This window comes from Sminthopsis crassicaudata, chromosome 4, assembly GCF_048593235.1.
Source record: "Sminthopsis crassicaudata isolate SCR6 chromosome 4, ASM4859323v1, whole genome shotgun sequence".
In the NCBI taxonomy this organism is placed as follows: Eukaryota; Metazoa; Chordata; class Mammalia; order Dasyuromorphia; family Dasyuridae; genus Sminthopsis; species Sminthopsis crassicaudata.
The window spans coordinates 274,045,546-274,062,935 of record NC_133620.1 but is presented as its reverse complement, the minus strand read 5'-3'; the positions used below and the strand labels follow the sequence as shown (position 1 = coordinate 274,062,935).

At 36.0% G+C, this 17,390-nt stretch overlaps 1 long non-coding RNA gene across 1 annotated transcript; it reads right to left on the bottom strand.

Annotated features, from left to right (window-relative positions):
- Window positions 1-206: 206 nt before the first annotated feature.
- On the bottom strand, window positions 207-17,100 carry LOC141541265 (uncharacterized). The gene is made up of 6 exons (XR_012481715.1): window positions 16,979-17,100; window positions 16,602-16,727; window positions 14,194-14,235; window positions 7,632-7,810; window positions 7,118-7,198; window positions 207-997 (listed from the first exon to the last, which is right to left on the bottom strand). It is a non-coding gene; the product is annotated as an uncharacterized LOC141541265 (long non-coding RNA).
- Between the last annotated feature and the right edge of the window lie 290 nt (window positions 17,101-17,390).

Genomic DNA, 17,390 nt, shown 5'->3' with positions numbered 1-17,390 from the left:
TGGACATACCTTACTTATCTTTGTGTCTCTTTTAACTCCTAGCTCATAATTCAGCATATTACTATCATTAATAATATATGATATGATATTATTAATAAATATTTATTTATTTTATTTGAATTTTTATTAAATTACATTAAAATTTTATTTATTTTATTGTTACATAAATAAAATAGTAAAAAATAATAATATACTATTATATCGCATTATGAATTAATACATAGGGAACATGGCACATGAGTGAAATAGTCCCTGTTCTCAGATGCTTACATTTAATAGGAGGAAATAAGCCATATAAGTTGTGTAGTAGACAGAGAGCTGGTCCCAGAGTCTGGAAGATCCGGCTCAAGTTCCATTTCTAACACATTATTAGCTCAGCCACTTGATCTTTCAGTGACCCTGGGCAACTAAGACTTTTGCAGAATAGGTGCTGATCTCTTGGACACTGTAGAAGTTTTTATTCCTTTATTCCCCTTACCTCTGATCTGCTTGCATTGGCCCTCCCAGACTTACTCTAATAAAATTAAAGGCCTGGTTAAAAAAATACAACATTATTAATAATAAATATGATGATAAATATTTGCTGACACTGAATTAGCCAGTGAGCAAATTCCCTAGTTCCAACAATTCACCTACCCAACAATTCCCTCTCCTGTGTAGTTGGAATAGCAGAGTAGAAATGCTTCACCCCAGACCTTCCCCCACCCACTCCTCCTTTCCTTGCCAAGAGTGTGGCCACTGCCAGGTGCCTGGCTGACACGTGAAAGGCATGGCTGGTTAGTGAGATCCGAGGAGCAGGGGTGCAGGTCACCTTGGACCGCAGCCAGAAGCTTAAATAAAAATCCAGAGGGGAACATGGTTGAAATGTCCTCAACCCAGATGGAAAAGGATTCGGAGGAGCTCCCCAGCTTGTTCCAAAAATGACACATTAGCAGAACCAGCTGCCAGCAAATTCTAGGTATGCTGGCAGCCACGGGAGAGAAATGTCTTCACCCTGCTGGAAGGAGGAAAGACAAGAGGTAGAAAAGGCTGGTGGAAAAGAGCATGGTCTGGGTTACCAATCAGAGAATGCCAACTTCTGGATAGAAGTCTGCTTCCCAAACTACCCAGGATATTATCTGTTCCCTTGGGCTCTTCACCACCTCCTATTTACTTATAGCCCAAGGGAACAGATAATAGAAAAAGAGGTGATTGCATCAGACCTAAACTTCTCTCTGACTGGCTTCCAGGCTCTCCAGAGCCAGCCGAGCCAGCCTTATCTTTCACAATACATGGCATGCACAATTTGACTTCAATAAGTCTTTTCATCATTTTCCCCTCTCCTTTTCTGCCATATAAATTCCAACTTTCATATCTTGTCTCGTGACATCCAGAATTCCCTCTCCTCTCCCTTCATTCTGTCCAAAACCTGCCCATCCTTCCAGGCCACTAACTTATAAGTTTCTTGGAGGGCATGAATTTCATTGCATTCAACTTTCTATCCACTCCTCATTGCCTAGTTCTGTGCCTTTTACCAATTATAGACACTTGGTAAATGTTCATTGAATACTGAATCAAATTCTTCCCCCCCCTCCACCCCGACTTTTCATACCAGACTTGTGATTTCATTGATATGGGGGGAAAAAAAAAAAAAAGAGTGATTATATAGAGCCACTTAAGCCTTTCACATTGTAGGTACTTGCTAAATGCTTGTGGAATACCGTATCAAATTTCCTTCCTAATTTTTTCATACCTGTGGCTTCACTGATGGGGGGAAAGGAATAAACAGTGATATATCTCCTACTGATTGCTAAGCACCTTATAAATATGATCTTATTTGATTTTCATAGCAACCCTGCTAAATAAGTACGATTATTATTCCATTTTATAATTGAGAAAACTCCGGCAAGCATAAGTTAAGTGGGCAAGTGACGATCACACAGCTAGTAAGTATATGAACTCAGGCCTTTCTGCTCCCAGGTCCAGTGCCCCATCCACTGAACTACCCTATCTTGGTCTTTTAAAGCTAAGGTCTTTAACAGATCTAGATATTAATTACTTCTACTGTTTAAAGGAACAGCCTACATTTATATGGTGTTAATAACTGAATGTCTTATTTTTCAAGTCTATAGCTGTTCTAAGGAGTTTGTTGGAACTGTATGTTTTCTGAAAGCAATTCATTTCTACTAAGATCTCATCTGACTAAAGCAAATTATTTAATATTTATTTACATGTATGATAGTCTCCTTGTTTAAAGATTATTTTAATCTGATCTGATAATTTGATAGGGTTATTTGCAAAAATTTAATCTTTTTCAGAATGAAGAGAGTATTAATGTTAAATCTGAAAGATCTGAAAGCCAATTAAGGCTAGGTAAGTCTATTATTGTTTGCTCTTCATTCTCCAAGAGGACCATGACATCAGGGAGGTAATGCCATAGCATGCAAGTTAATTGGATTTAAGTGAGAGGGGGCTGGACAAGGACACCTGCCTCACCTTCCCCTCCAGAGCCACCTGGATCTAGTGGCTAGATATAGGTCAGGACGACTGGAGATGACCCTGAATGAAGTGGGAGACTCTGGCCTTTTTAAGCAAAGATCTTCAGCAGGTCTGTTTGCCTGTGGCAAGCAGAAAACAAACTAACTGCCCATTTACCTGAGGAAAAGGAAACAAACTGTGGTATCCTAATGGAATGGAATGCTTTTCTATATTCATCATTTCTTATATTGGCCAAGTAAGAAATGAGGCAGAGAATGGACTCTGACCTACTCAAAAAGAAAAGAAAAGAAAAATCAGTCTAGGAGGGGAAGACTCTCAAGATTTCTGACCAAAATATAAACAATTGCAATTTTCACTAACTCTGAGCCAAACAGGGCCAAACAGTGATTGACAGGAATGCAGCTAGATGTCACAGTGGATAGAGCACTAGGCACTGGAGTCAGGAGGACCTGAGTTCAAGTACAGCCTTAGACACTTAAGGTGTCCCAGCTATGTGACCCTGGACAAGTCACTTAACCCCAAATACTTCACCAAAAAAAATCTATCATTTTATTCACTTCCCTATGAACATAAAAATTAGTGGTGGGTATACTCATCTACATAGACTTTGCACCTTAAAGGATTTTTCTCCACAAGGCATTCTGCTCCACATGGACCTGGATGCATCCTGGGAGGCCTGATCTCCAAAAAGTAGGGACAGAGGTGTACAGGGACCAGCTGCTGTGGAATCTAAGTCTATTGTTAAATTTTCAGTGTGGGCATTTTTCTAATAAATTGGCAAATGTGAAATCAGGGTTTCTTTTATTAATTGGTATAAGAAGGAGAAAGTGTTAATGTTAATTAAGTCATATTTCAGTTGTATCTAATTCTTCATGACTCTATTTTGGATTTTCTTGTCAGAAATGCTAGAGTAGTTTTTTTTTGTTTTTTGTTTTTCCTAATTGATATTACAGATGAAGAAATTAAGATAAATGGAGTTAATTGACCTGCCCAGTGTCACACAGCTGGGAAGTATTTGAGGCAGGATTTGAACTCAGGAAGAGGAGACTTCCTGACTCCTGGTCCAATACTCTATCTGCTGTACTTGTACTACCTAGCTGTCAATAATTAGGTAGATGTTAATGGTGCAGATTAAATTTTAAAGTGTGTTATATGTATAAAAGTAAATTGAAAAGTAGTAGAGATGGAGTAGGGAGAGAAGATACCTTCTCAGAGGGAACATAATGATGAAAGCCAAAAAGAAATGCAGCTGAGAAGTGACTGAACTGAGGACTCCCTTTGAATGGAAGGATTTTTTTTTGCCCCATCCTCCAATGAGAAGAGCAGAAGTTCCTGAGGGCATTGATGAAGTGTAAGTACCAAAGCTGATGCAATGTTAGAGATGATTATTTTCTCAAGGTTGAACTTTTCCTGGGGACAGGATGATTGTGTAGTCAAATCCAAGGAGCAAATTTGCTCCCAGTTGCTGGGAAATAAACCCTAAAGTGGATCACACTGTACATTTTCACTAGGCTAAACCAGTGACTATATTTTACTTAATTATAACTTTTTTTTATTGTGTTTTAAAATTTTATTTTATTTTTTCATTTATGGAACAAAATGAGCATTTCCATAACAGTATAATAATAAGAAAAGATGATTGCACAAGAAACTACAAATAGGTCATATACAAATTGCTATTCCTTTTAAATATATAATAAAGTTATCATGTAAATTTCTTTTTTTTTCTTCACTACTCCCCCTCCTCCACACACCCTCAACCAGAGATGGCTATCATTAGATGTTGTTATTTATTGTTAATACTCAGAGGACCATGACATCAGGGAGATGATGCCATGACATGTAAATGAATTAAATTTCAGTAAGAGAGCTGTGCAAAGTCATCAGCCTCACTTTCTCCTCTGGAGCCATCTGGTTCCAGTGGCAAGATATATCATCATTAGACACAGTGTAAATTTGAATATTTATGATTACTTCAAAGAATCCATGATTTGTACAAATCAAAAACTAATTCTATATTTTGTATCAATAGATTTTGTATATTCTTTCCTCCATTACTGATCTCCTTGAAAGCAGGGATTATTTCCCTCCTTTCTTTATATTTCTATTATTTAGTATTCAATCAAACATTTATTAAGTACCTACTCATGCCAAACAACTATTTTATATTTTGGGAATTTAAAAAAAGAGGCAATAGACAATCTCTGACCTCATGGAATTTACAATCTAATGGAGGAAATGCCATGGAAACAAAACTATAGAAACAAAATCAATAGGATATAAGTAACAAGGGGAAGGCACTAGATTAAGAGGGATTGTGAAAAGACATACTGACACATAATAGCAGCTTAATAAATATTAGTTGACTGACCAAGATTCCATTGAATTTGATATTCACAATACAGGATATTCAAGTAGCTTCTTTTCTTGGAAAAAGTCCTGATCCCCTAGCTCATTTAACTACACTACATTGCCTTTGATCCCTAAATATTTCCCAAAAGAAAAAAAAAAAATGATCAATTAACAATTGTATAAGTATCTGGTGGCAAAGTAGATCAAATACTGGACCTGGAATTAGGAAGACCTGAATTCAAATCCAGCCTAATCCTGTGTAAATCATACTCTATCTGTCTTAATGATCTCATCTATAAAATGGGGATAATAAAAGCACCTACCTCTCAGAGTTTTCATGAGAATCATATGAGATGATATATATGAAACGTTTTGTAAACCTTAAAGCTAAATAAATTAATTCTAGTTATTATTATGAGCAAGTCTTCTATGTGCCACATTGTGCTAAGTTTTGTACATGTAAATAAACAACAACAACCACAGTACTGTATGATGATCAGTTCTGAAAGACGTGGCCCTCTTCAACAATGAGATGAACCAAATCAGTTCCAATAGAACAGTAATGAACGGAACCAGTTACACCCAGCAAAAGAACTCTAGGAGATGACTATGAACCACTACACAGAAATCCCAATCCCTCTGTTTTTGTCCGCCTAATTTTTGATTTCCTTCACAGGCTAATTGTACACTATTTCAAAGTCTGACTATTTTTGTATAGCAAAGTAACTGTTTGGACATTTATACATATATGGTATTTAATTTATACTTTAACATATTGAACATGTATTGGTCAACCTGCCATCTGGGGTTGGGGGGAAGGAGGGGAAAAATTGGAACAAAAGGTTTGGCAATTGTCAATGCTATAAAATTACCCATCATATATCTGGTAAATAAAAACTATAATTAAAAAAAAAAACAACAACCACAATTTCTGCACTCAGCAAGAAAATATAAATAGAAACATATAAAACATATGAAAGCATTTTAGATGAGACTGAGTTTCCAATTAGATTTTTTGTTGATTTCAGATATGGTGGATAATTTGCAGACATTGAAATCTGAAAGGCTTAATGAATAACAATAAGGATGATGATGGTGATGATGATGACAGCAGCTAGCACTCATATAAAACTTTAAAGTTTGCAAAGTAACAAGGGTGAGTCAATAGGATTTGAGCAAGGCAGAGCCAGGCAAAGTCATCAGCCTCTTTTTTCCACAGTCATGGATATCCAGTGACAAGATAAAAGTCAAGATGACTGATGATGGCCTGGGATGCAGTGGATGACCTTAGCGTCTCCTATTTTGAAAACCTTTTATGAATTTATATTAATATATTTTTAGGCAATACAGGATAAGATTATAGAATTATTCCTATTTGTCCTATTCAAAACCCTAAAAATTATCTCTTTATGCTAAAAATGTGAGTCCTATAAAAATTCCCATGACCATTTTTGTCCCCAATCAGGAGGAAAATATTCCATTTTATTTATATATATATATGTATGTATGTATATATTAAAGAGAAGCAAAATGTTTTTTCTATTTTGGGTTCACATCTAAGTTCATTTACATACAAAATTATTAAATTATCACGGTCATGGTGATGTGGCTGATGTAGCAAATGATGTGGCAGCAGGTGATATGCTTTAGGGAAGCATCAAATGTTAGGGTGTGGTCATGCAAGGAATTCACAATGGCCATTCTCTTTGGCAAAAGGTTTCAAAATGAAGAGATACAATAGACACCAAGAAGAGTAAATATGAAATAAACTGGGAGAGCATATAAAAGATAAGTTCCTTAATGGAACTCACACAAATACCCAGTATAAAGGGAGCATCTCTACTATATTTGAGTAATAAACTGTAGTATTCTTTGTTCTACATTTAGGCTAGACCTTAAATAACATTTACTCAGTCAACAAATATTTACTAGGCCTCATAACTTATATAGGCACCCGCTGATAATACCAAAATCTTTTAACATATTTTATAATTTTCCCAAGCCAAACTACACTAAAAAGGCCAACAAACAAAGGGTTTAAACTCCTATCTAGTCGATGCAAAATGGCCGAATTTCACAAAATTACCACAGGAGTCAGAGTTGAAAGGGACCTTAGACATCATCTAGTTCAACCTCCTTACTTGGTAGTTGAGGAAACTGAGGGCATGGAGAGGGGGGAAAAATAACATATCAACTAAAACTTTCTAGAAAGAAAAAAAAGTAATAATATCATTTTTTAAAAAAGAGTGACAATCAAATTAAGCTTCTGAGCAAGTATATAACTTACCTCATAATTAAAAAGAAAAGAGGGTTTTTTTTTCCTCTTAAAAACTAAAATGGAATCTTGCTTCTTCTCTTTTTTTCCCCCCTACAAAGCAAGGCAAGAAATGTGAAATTTATTATGAGTGGGAACACTCACTTTTCCAAATAGCCATGCCAGCCTGAAAGGAAAGGAGAGTAATAGAGAAAGAAGTTCATGACTTTTTGGAAAACACCTTTGTGACATAAAGACATGCTAACACACTCATTTTCACCATAACCCAAGAGGAGGGCTGGCCACATACTTGTAACACATCTCCCATGGCCCCACTTGGTCTTAGCTGAGAGCAGAGGAGATTGTTCAGTGAATCATTGTAATGACCCTCGAAATGGACTTCTTTGCCCACTAAATTCAAACGAACATTTTGTCTGTATTGCATCCTTCATGACTTTTTCCAGCCAGGCTTCAAATGACTCAAATAATGGGCCTTCTACCATATTCCCTTGAGAGGGTATTCTGCAGCCAAAGAGAACTAACTCACCATTTGGAAAAATTTTCTTTTCTTCAGTCTCATTTTTCCTTTTCCTTTTTTCCTTACTGTCTTGTTCTAGCTAGACTCCAGACCACCCACAGCTTACTGTTCTTCCAGTGCCCGTGGTTCAGGGTTTCCAGACATTTTGAAACTTATGGTGCCCTTGTGGAATTGTCAGGAGACATCAGCTATAGGACATAATAATGGGTGGGAAGAAGTCTGTCATCCATCACATTATCACAGAAACACATCTTGAGAAGAAAGAACTTCAAGGTCATTTTACAGATTAAGAAAACTGAGAGGTGACTTGCCCAAGATTACATAGGAAATATGTCAGAGATAGGATTCGAACCCAGTCCTCTGACTCTTGAGGAAGTGTTTTTCCTATCATATCACCCTCTGGTTAAGCTATTTACCCATCCATTTGCTTTATTTCCCATCTGCATTCAAAAATCTACTGGTTTTCTAGACCGAGCTTTTCTTGCCCCTAAAAATGGCTTTGATCTAGACATGATTTCTCCCGTCAGCAAGTACCTGCTATTATCATCATTGGCTGGCCCACATCTTCTATAGAAATCTTTTGAGTTGCAATGGACTGGGACACACACACACACACACACACACACACACACACACACACACACACACACATACACACACACCCTAGATATCTCCCCTCTTTCTAACATTACCAAACCACACAATATGAAGATTGGGAGAAATATGAGTAACCATTAGACCAACCTACATTTGACAAGAATCCTTTCTATAAATAATCAGAAGAGTAATTTCAGAGATGCCTGGAGAAACTCACATGAACTGGTGCTGAGTGAAGTGAGTAGGATCAAGAGATCATTGTACATAGCAACAGCAAGATTATATTATGATCAATTCTGATGGACATGGCTCTTTTCAACAATGAGGTGATTCAGGCTTGTTCCATTGATCCTGTGATGAAAAGAGCCATCTGCACCCAGGGAGAAGATGATGGGGATTGAGGGTGGATCACAACATAGCATTTTCACTCTTTTTGTTGTTTGCTTGCATTTTGTCTTTTCTCTAATTTTTTTCTTTTTGATCTGATTCTTCTTGTGCAGCATGATAATTGTGGAAATATGTATAGAAGAATTGCACAAGTTTAACATATATTAGATAACTTGCCTTCTAGAGGAGAGGAAGGGAAGGGAGAAAAAAATTGAAAGATAAGGTTTTGCAAGAGTGAATGTTGAAAATTATCTATTCATATATTTTGAAAATGAAAACTTTTAATTTAAAAAATTCTTTCTATAGCATAACTAATAATTGGTCATCCATCTCTGTTAGAGAAAAACAAACCCCAAAACCTGAATATGTTTTAGCAAGAATTTTGTGAAATAATTTGATAGAGGAGAATGAGCCAGAATAAGTCAAACTCTGTAAAGCTTATATTATATGGACTCTGTAAGGTTTATATTATAAAGAGCTCAAACAAGGGTACCAACACATGAACTGTTATATAGGCAGTTTGCTTGAGATATATATTAGCAGATAAGTATAATTATTTAATGATATTTGGGTGAAGAACACAAATTTGGGTGGATCTGAAACAAAAATCTGAATGAGGAGACTCCCACACAATTGTTTTGGGTGAATCCGGACTTGAGAGGGACTCAGATGCTTCCATCTCTGTCATTTCTGAAGCATCATTGAGATCAATATGGCATTCAGGATTTAAACACTCTAGCCACATGAAGCTATTTGAACAATGTAATAATTAATATAGCTTTTTAAACAATATAACAAAGTATTTTCTTATAGCTTCCAAATAGATGGAGCCTTCACCTCCCAAAGGAGCTCATTTCATTTTTGGATGACGCTATTTGTTAGGAGATTTTTCCTTATATCAAGAAGAAATATGCCTTTCTGTTTCTCCTATTTTTTATTCATAGCTGTCTTTTGGAGCCAAGTATAGATTCTATCAGTCAGTTTGCCAGTCAATAAGCATTTATTAAGCACTAACATGTTCCAGGCACTGTGCTAAGATACTGAGGGTACAAAAGGAAAAAAAAAACCAACATAGTTTCTATCCTCAAAGAGCTAGCTTACATTTTTATGGGAGAGACTACATATAAACAACTATGTAATATAAGAAGTACAGTGTGGATGCTAAGTAATCTAAGAAGAAAGAAATTGATGAGGGGAGGTATATAAGAGGAGAGGAAGATACAGAAAAATCTCTGATAGAAGATAGGAGTTGACCTCAGTCTTCAAGGAACCAGGAAATGAAGGTAAGATGGGGAGAATTTTCCAGGCATCAGGGTCAGACAGTTGGAAAGACACTGAGTTGGGAGATGAATTGTCTTTTTTTTCTTTCATAAAATTCATTTTAAACTTAAATAAAAAACAAGAAGAGAGAAAAAAACCCTTTCCATGTACACAGCAGAACATAAGAGAAGATTTAATAAAATAATAAATTGAATTGTCTTATGTGAGAAACAGAAAGAAGACCATCAATCAATGAGTATTTTTTGGGCTTTTTATGTGAGGGGTACAAAGTATGAAATACAAAATACAAATAATGTACATTCTCTAATTACAAGAGGCTTACATTCTATTATTCCATATGATAACTCTTCAAATACTGGAGATAATATCATGTACATCCTAAGTCTTCTCTCCTGGCTAAATGTTCCCAGTTCCTCTAATCAGTCTTTATATGGTTTGGTCTCCATTCTTGTCAGTATCCTGGTCAGCCTACCCTGGAATAATTCTAAATTTTGGTTTCCACCCAAACATTCAATCAAGCAATAAAGAAGCATTTATTAAGTGCTTACCACTTGAAAAGTACTGGTCTAGTATATAGTGATACAAGGACAAAAATGAAGCAGTTAAAGAGTTTACATTTTATCAAGTTGAGGTAATGAATACTCTATACCACTATCTTCTATGTGATTTTGGGCAAATCATTTAACCAATCTGGATTCCAGTTCTTTGTAAAATGAGGAGTTTGGACTTCATGATCTCTAGGATTTCCTTAAGTTCTAAAACTATGATCTTGTAATCATTCATTTATTCATTCAACAAACATTCACTAAGCATACGATGAGTGTAGAGAGTACTAGACTCTGAGAGAGATATGGTTTAGATAATATTCAGTTCTAGCCCTCGTGGAATTTAGTATGGGTCAACCTTGACCACCACTCTTTACATACTTTACATACTTTTCTTTATCCTTCCATACTATATTGAACATCTCTATATAGATGATTCTCAGATGTATCTCTCGAATCCTATTTTCTCTTCTAATCTCCAATCTCCCATCACCAATTATCTTTTGGACACCTCTAATTGGATATTCCCTAGCCATCCAAAATGCAACAAATGAAGCATGTATAAAAACAAAACTAATTTTCTTCAATTTCTCTCCTTCCACCAAATCCATTCCTGAATTTCCCTTCTTTTTCCTATATCTGTCCCAAGATCAAGTGAGGAACCTTGGCCTATTTAAGCTAGGGTCTTTCCCAGATCTCAATTAGAGATCAATTTTTCATCACTCATTCAATGATTAAGGACTAGGTAAGAATGAGACAGAAAGATGTCCTACTTTAATATCACAAAAAAAGCATATGGGAAGGGAAGACTCTTAGTTTTTGACCAGAACAGAAAACAACTGCTATTTACACTCACTCTGAGCCATCAAAACCCAAACAATGAGCAAGAGAGTCTTAGAACCAGCATTCCTATTGACCAATCAATGAAAGCCAGGGTTTAGTCTAGCAACTCTATTTGAATCACAATGGACTTTTTCAACGTCTATTTTTTTTTTTCAGTTATATTGCAAGAAATCATAAATGAAAACTATGAGACCAAAGAATTGAATCACCTTTTTGGGAAAAAAAAGTTAAAAATAAACAGGAAAAAATAATAATAATAAAAAAGATGACTTGAAAAGTATGTGACCAAAAATTATATTCCTTTGAATAGAGCACCTACATATAAGAATATGATTTCATGTGGACAGAGGAACAGAAGGAGAAAGTGGAAGAGAAGAGGAAGAAAGAGGAGGAGGAGAAGAAGGAAAAGAATAAGCTACCCAAAGCAAATTAACAAATGACAAATCAGGGGAAAAAAAACCCACAACGAAAAAACCCTCCAAAACAAAGTCCCCATCCACATGATCACATGTCAGCATGGGAGAAAGGCTAGACTTTTCCCCTTATAGCATTCTCTCTCATCAGTTTCTCTTTGGCAAGAAGAATTTGGTAAAAAAGATAAAAATGAATTGAGAGAGGAAGGAGAGGCTGATGAATGGCCTTTTGGAAGATAGCCCCAGTTCCTATTTTTCAATTCAGTCAATCATATATATATGCTGCCATTTGACATGCTGTCAGACTATCAAAACCAGTTATAGGAAGCTGAGTGGATGCCCATCAATTGGAGAATGGCTGAATAAATTGTGGTATATGAATATTATGGAATATTATTGTTCTGTAAGAAATGACCAGCAGACTACTGGGCTTATATCCCAAAGAAATACTAAAGAAAGGAAAGGGACCAGTATGTGCCAAAATGTTTATGGCAGTCCCTTTTATAGTGGCTAGAAACTGGAAAATGAATGGATGTCCATCAATTGGAGAATGGTTGAATAAATTGTGGTATATGAATGTTCTGGAATATTATTGTTCTGTAAGAAACAATCAGCAGGATGATTTCAGAGAGGCCTGGAGAGACTTATATGAACTGATGCTAAATGAAATGAGCAGAACCAGGAGATCACTATATACTTTAACAACAATACTATACAATGATCAATTCTGATGGACGTGGCCCTCTTCAACAATGAGATGAACCAAATCAGTTCCAATAGAGCAGTAATGAACTGAACCAGCTACACCCAAAAAAGAACTCTGGGAGATGACTATGAACACTACATAGAATTCCCAATCCCTCTATTTTTTCCACTTGCATTTTTTATTTCCTTCACAGGTTAATTGTACATTATTTCAAAGTTCGATTTTTTTTTTGTACAGCAAAATAACTGTATGGACATGTATACATATATTGTATTTAACATATTTAACATGTATTGGTCTACCTGCCATCTGGGTCGGGGGGAAGGAGGGGAAAAATTGGAACAAAAGGTTTGGCAATTGTCAATGCTGAAAAATTACCCATGCATATATCTTGTAAATAAAAAGCTGTAATAAAAAATTTAAAAAAAAACAATTACAGACTATCTTTGCATATTTCAAAGTCTCTCTAAGTAATCCCATCTGATGCCATCATAACTCTCCAGGAAGCAGCCTGCTCAGCAATTCTTTGCATTGACAGGATTATCTTGATCTCACAATTACTGCATCCAGTCTGAAGGTCAATGCCCTTCCCTCCCCCTTTTTCAATTGCTAGTTCTCTAGAAATTTAGATCTGCTTATAGTATAAGGTTATTACTCCAATCTTTCTCTTTGCTTATGACTAGTTCATTAGGAATTTAGCCAGTTTAATGGCATCTTCCCCATTTTTAATGTCGAGTTCTGGTAGGAAATTTAGCCTTAGTCATCCCTCTTGTTCAACACTAATTCCCTTTGGAATTTAAACTACCAGTCAATGGAGTAATAAAATCTTTGCCTCTTGCTTTAGAGATGGTCTAAACCTACAAATTTTTTTTGAAATACCTGGTGACACCGACCTGGATCCCCAGTATTTTGGGAGAGTATTCAATCCTTGCTCTTCATTAGAATCATTGGCCTAATGATTACTTAACTCAGTGTCTAGCACTTAATAAACATTTAAATAAATGCTGATTGGTTGGCTGAAAGATAGATATACTCCACAACTTTAAACCAATACATTGTAGAAGGGTTTCCATATACTGGTTAGGAAATACTGTGACCGACAACTAGTTTCATCTAGTCTGACCAAAGTAGACCTTCCAATTATTTAACTCCTTTCTTACTCATTGCTGTTGTAGTCATCCCTGGAGTTACTTCCACCCTAAATTGCAGCTTTCCATCTATAGCTTTGCTTGATTTGAAACTCTATTGAGCATGTGGTTCTATCCAGGATAACTGAGTAATTATCTGAAATCACATCATTAGGCTCTTAACTGTTTTGAATACTCAACACCTTTAGAACTTCCACAGTCTGACTTTTGTCTGTAATTAGAGGATAGACTCCTCCCCAAAGTTTCCTTTATAGAGGAAGTCCTCTTCACCTTCCAGTTTTCTTTTGTGTTTTGTCTTCCTTTATTAGATTGTAAATTTTTTGAGAGTTTCTTATTTGAATCTCCAGCATTCAGTGTCTGGTAAATGGTAGGTGCTTAATAAATGTTTGCTTTTTAAATTGAATTGATCTCTGTAATGGCCTAATAGGCCTCAGTCCCAAGCTACAGATTAAAAGAAATCTCATCAATTTGGAGTTGGGGAGTCAATACTTTGAGGTATTTCATCCAGTTAGATTTTGTATATTCCAGGAGTAATGGGACTTTCCAAGAGACCATTCCTTTGTTAAGACTACTAAATGAGACTATTTTAGAATTGCCAAAGACAAGGGCAAAGGAGGGGGGGTTGGTGGTCAGAAATAATTACATACACACCCAGTTGCTGAATTTCTGGTTTCTATTTGACCTCGTGGCACTCTGAAAAAAATGTAACAGACAGATTTTCAGTGATTCAGGATTTCCATATTTATTCATATCTTGGTCATTTTCACATCCACATCACCAATCAATCAATAAACATTTATTGAGAACTTACTATGTGCCAGACACTGTGCTAATTACTGGAGACACAAAGACAAAAACACAACAGTCCCTAGTCTCAAGTAGCTCACATCTTCTCAGGAAATACAACAATTACACATATAAGTATATACAAGAAAATAAATATATATTTGTGTGTGTATACATATATATGAATATATAGTCATTTCTTTGGAGGCAGAGGGAAAGAGTTAACAACTTGATATCAGCAACTAAATCTTTATTTTTTTTGTGAGGCAATTGGAATACAATTACTTGTCCAGGGTCACTCAGCTAGTATTAATAACTGTCTGAGGCCAGATTTAAAATCAGGCTCTCCTACCTCCAGTGCTGGTGCTCTGTCAACTGAGCCATCTAGCTGCCCCTCAGCAACTCAATCTTGAAGGAAACTTAGGATAATGATTCACACTTTTGGTGTGAATTACCAGTACAGCAAATAAAGAAGAAAAACAAAATTAGAAAGTAGCTCTTGGCAGAGGATAACCTAAAGTCATGGGATGGGCAGACAAGGGGCACTGTGGATAGAGCACTGGACCTGAAGTCTCAGACACTAATTAGCTGTGTGACCCCGAGCAAGTTATTTAATATCTTCCTGTCTCAGTTTTCTCATTTGTAAAGTGGCGATAATAATAGCACTTATCTCCCAGAGTTGTTGTGAAGACAAAGTGAAATAATAATTATAAAACACACTGTAAACCTTAAAACTTTATATAAGTGTTATATTATTATTATTACAATTAATATCCAATTGATAGTTTTCTCAGCTTTGGTGTATCTGAGAAAATTACGAATCAAACACAAATAATGCAAAGTAATATATACTCATCCTCCCTTTTCTTGCCACACTGTTCTTTCTTCATTTCCTTTGCTGAATCTATCCATGTCCCACCCATTAATTTGTAGGCATACTCTAAAATATTTCTATGTTCTATAATTTTTTAATACTCTTGATGATATAATCTGATCCATGGGTATAATTATCATCTCTATGCTATAAAGATATATATATATATATATATATATATATATATATAATCTATGCCATATAGACTCCCAGATCTATCTATACCTATCTTTATCTGTAAATTTATAAACCTACATTTATGTATGAATCAATAAATCTGTATATATATATATCTATATCTATTCGTCCATCAATCATATATCTATATGTGTGTGTGTATATATATATATATATATATATATATATATACATACATTTATATATATATATATTTATATCCATCTATCCATCCATTTATCTATCTATCTCCAGTCCCAGTCTCTCTTCTGAGCTTCAGTACTATACCTCCAACTGCCTATTAGACATTTTGATAGAATTCATTAGCTTTCTTTGTTTTTCAAAATTCTCTGATTTTATAAGTTTACTATTATCTTTCCAGTCATCCAACTTCACAACTTTGGAATCAGCCATTATTTCTTGCAATTCATCCCAATTGTTCTTAATCTTGTCAGTTCTTCTGTTAGAACCTCTTCTGGATCTGGTCCCTGCTCTTTATCCACATGGCAACTAACCTAGTTCAATTCCCCATCATCTACTCATTGGAATATTCAAATAGCCCTAAAATCAATACCTTACATCAAGCCACTTCCATCTCCAAGGCTGATTTCCTTAAAGTGTATCTAATCATTACATTCTTCTAGGAAATAGCCTCTAGCATTTTTATAGAGATATAAACTTTGTATATATGATTTCATTTTGTCCTCATGACAACCTTGGGAGGTAAATGTTATTACTATTCCTATTTTACATATACTAAAACTGAGGCAGACAGAGATGAAGTCAAAAGCTAAGAAGTGTCTGTGGCTGGATTTGAACTTTGATCTTCCTGACTCCAGATCTCTTTAAACTACTGTTACTTCTAGGAGTAAATACAAACTTTGTTCTTTACCACAGAAAAAACACTTTACAACTTGACTTTTACTTATCTTTCCAGAATTAATTTCCCTTTAGGAGCTCTTCAGAATAATGGACTTCTTGCCATTCTTCACACACAATCTTCCATCTCCCATTTGTACTCCATAGCCTTTGTACTACGTGCCCCCAAACTTGAAACCCTCTCCATCGTTGCTTCTCTTTCAATCTCTCATTGACCTATAAATTGAGCTCCAATGCCACCTGCTACAGCAAGTCTTTCCTAAGCTCCCTGGATGCTAACGTGCTCCCCTCCAAAGTCTTTTATGTTGTGTAAACTTATAGATATATGTACATGTTATCTTACCTGATAAAATATAAACCTGTTGAGGGCTTTTCTCCACAGTGCCTGGTACACAGTAGTATCTTAATAACTGCTTCTTGACTGACTAAAAAAGTAAAGTTTCTCTTCATCTGTAAGACTGATACACATCTAAGGTTCAAAGTGGGGAAAAAAGAAATAAGTATGATTATAAGTAAGTAAGAGCTCTAATAGCTCTTCCAAAGGTGGTCTCTATCAAGGAAAGGGAGCAACTCAAGAGAAGTAAAAAATAAGGTTTGACTTGACCATGATAAATCTCCTTCCATTCCTGCTCCCCAAATCCCCATTATGCTCAGCATCACAAAAGAATAAAATTGAGTTCCCTGGTAAGGGTGAACAGTTAGCTAGTCTGTTTTAAGTACCTTTCCACTGATTCCTTGTTGGCTTCCCCCCAACTCAATCCTCCTTTTTCACCTCCTCTTTCTTTTTCCTTTTGAAAGATTTCAGTCCCAGGATCCAGATGCTGCCTCCATCTCTCTTTCCCTCTCCCTCTCCCTCCTCCCACCACAATTTCAGTCTGTCTGTCCTGTCTGTCTGTCTGTCTGTCTGTCTGTTTGTCTCTTCCCTTCTCTCCCCCTCTCCTATTTTCTCTCTTGCCCCTCCTCTATCTGTCTGTCTGATGTCTGTCTGTCTGTCTTTTCCCAGGCCAAAGAGGTCCGACTTCCTGGAAGGCTCCCTCAGCAATTGTGTGGGTAGCTAGAATTGACCTCCTGGGGCTTGCCTGTGGTTAGCCTGTCTGCTGCCGTCCCTGCTCCTGGACACTGTTTCCCTTTG